Raw genomic sequence first — 3,086 nt, 5'->3', positions numbered from 1 at the left:
TTTGAAATTATATTTTTAAATCAGGATGTTACTCAAACCTATTGAGTTTGGAAACTTAAAGTTGTGTCCCTTGATTTGATCAGTAAATCAAACAAAACAGGACACTACGTCGCATCGACCCACTCCCAAATTGACACGACAATTAGAATCATCCTAGAACTCAAAGGTTACAAATATCATATATGTATGTTGCTTTTGACAACAGAATCCTATATATTTCGGGATAGTTTTTAACTTTAGTGATAGTGGAAAGTGCAATTAAATGATCTTTCACCTTATTTGGGGCACCAAATTGTGGTATTGGGCCAAACAACTCATTTCGATGTGTCCTTCATCGATTTTCAGGACGACTCCCTTGATACTGAGTGAACAAGTTCATTTACTCATTGACTGATTTGTTCAGTCTGTACTTATCCTATTGTTTCCTAAGTTGCCTGTTCTTACTCTTGTAAAAAGAATGTCTTGACAGTAGTCAGAAGCTTACAACCGACAATAGATCGAACTTGGCTTGCCTTTTTGCAGGTATTACAAAATTAAGAAGTCAATCAATCAGCCAACCCATCCAACTCATCGTCTTTTCTGACGTTTCAAATATGTCCAAGATTCAAAGTGGAAATACAAAAAATGTTACTCATATGAGTGTCCCATGTTTTTTTTAAGGACTTCTTTGCCCTAATCTCGTTATAGGCTCAAAGCAAGTTTCACATTCAAAATCCGCCACACCAAATATCAGGAAAAGGTTCCTTGATCCAGAACAATTACTTAAATGCAGTCAGAAGCTTCAATGATTATTATTTTCTTTTTTGTTTTAAATAAGCCTTAAATAATTCTTAAAACGTTAAACCTTCAAAGTAAATTGCAATATCGGATGATGATGATGATGATGATGATGATGCTGCTGCTACTGTTATCCTGCCTCTGGCTTTGACCCAGCTGCTCTTGCTGTTGATGGGAGTAGCATGTCGGCAGTAAGTTACTGATTAACGCTGCCTGTCGAGCTCAGCAAATTGCCGTAAATAGTTGTTCTCCGCAACGAAGGGAGCGTGTATTGCCATCACGATGATTGACTGGGCTGGTTGGGGCTTCGTTTTGAAACAGAAGCAACCCAGCAGCATCAGCAGTAGCAAGCAACCAGCCAGCCAGGCAGGCTGGCAGGCAAGGAAGGAAGGAAATGGGATGGGTGGGAAAGGCGATACTGGGCGGTTCACGGAAGGACGCAGGTTAAACGGGCCTCATCTGGCTGCAGTTGTTGTTGTTGTTATTGCTGCTGCTGCTGCCTGACAGTTGACAGTTGCAATTAATGCGGCATACAGTTGAGTTTTTGCTGCACTTGGCAAAGATGATGCTGAGGCAAACCAGTGTGGTGCGCGGGTCCATGGCAAAATGAAGGACAGAGGAGAGCGGACAGAGTACAGCGGATGGTGGATGGTGGATGGAGGATAGTGGATGTCGATGCAATGTTCTCATGCCTCTTGCTAATTGGCATGCATCAATGCATCGATGACGTTTATTAGCAGTACTCAGACACACTCAGTGCCAATGCGATGGCATTGCCGGGAAGAGGGTAGGGAAACACGGCGAAGCGGATTTTGAGAATTACACTGCCTACCCTTTGGCATCCTTTTGCACGCTGCTCTCTCTCTCTCTCGTTCTTGAATGACATTATTGTGTGCGCAGTGCGGCAAATTAACTTAATTTGATTTAATGGGCATTGCGAATAAAACAAAATCCAACAAATGAAATAAACTAATATATTGGGCACATAATATTAGCTGACAGTGAAATTTCTTGGACCAATCGAAATTTTGTTGTTCTTATGAATTGAAACATTATCACTATTACCAATATCTTTCACTTTATGCGTTGCCTACACATTGACCATCAAAATAGTTATTGTCCATTTTGGCATTAGCTTTTGCACTCTTCTTTGCCATTTTATTTTGAACTACTTTGCTTTTGCTCTGGCTCCATTTTGTTTAAGTGTTTTCGCATACAGCAAAAGAAAACTGAAAGAAAAAGCAAGCGAAAGAAGCGAAGCAAGTTTCAAAAGCAAATTTCCCCGAGGATGAACCACCGCGGCGACGGCATTGGCCAGAGGGCATGGGGGCCATGCCAAGGAGCTGCTGTCGACTATAAACGTCATCGGAATTCCCCAAAGCCATTAAGCGCAAATGTATGCAACACCAGCCAAAAAAAAAAGAAAAAAAACAAGCATACCCAAGAAAAACAGGAAGAAGAAAATACTGGGGGGAAAAAAAGACAAAAAATAAATAACTGAAAAGTGTGAGCTCTGGCATCCTTCCACTTTTCCCCCGAACATATTCAAGCTCGGTTCAGACCGCCCTCCCGTCTTCGTCCTCGGTCTGCTGCTTCACTTCATTAGCAAACGTTGCGAACACATTGAGAGGATCAGGGTAGCAAAGGAGTGTGTGGTGGGGAGGACGAATGGGTAGAAGCACTGGTGCCACTACCGGATCCTGTCATGGCAGCTAAAGTTAAAGTTGGCTCACAATAATTTCATTTTGCAGCACTATTGGCGCTCTGCCTCTGAACTAAAAAAGTAATTTCATTGATTACAAGCGAATGCCGGTTGCCGCGATACTTTGCTACTCGCTGCCTGCTGCTTGCTGCTAAAAAGGATAACAAGCCAAGCAACCGAATCGAGCAACGACACCAACCACTTGGGAGTGTATCCACTCGATGTAGTCATGGTGGATAGAAAACCAAGGCATGAGGATGGTACAGAACAGAGACCATGTGGTTGGAGGTTGCAGCTCGCAACTTGATGGTTATGCTCTCGAATTGTGCTTTGCCATGGACATGGCTAAAAGAAACAACAAAAAAAAAAAGAAGGAATGGCGTTGACGATGACGATGCCTTTTGGCAATGTGTGAGTTGCAGCACTTTCATTAGCAAACATCAAAAGAGTAAGACCGTTTCGTTTTCTTGGGTCAATTGAAAAAAAATAAAAGAAATTAAAAAATTTCTTAACTTAATTTGGCCCCTAAAGTATGCAATAAGTAGTCCATGAATTTGCATTATTACAATAACCTGGGAATAAAAATTTGCCCTTAAGGCAAACATTC

This window comes from Drosophila tropicalis, unplaced genomic scaffold (genome assembly GCF_018151085.1).
Source record: "Drosophila tropicalis isolate 14030-0801.00 unplaced genomic scaffold, ASM1815108v1 contig_867, whole genome shotgun sequence".
Classification (NCBI taxonomy): Eukaryota; Metazoa; Arthropoda; class Insecta; order Diptera; family Drosophilidae; genus Drosophila; species Drosophila tropicalis.
Note: the sequence above shows the minus strand (reverse complement) of the source record.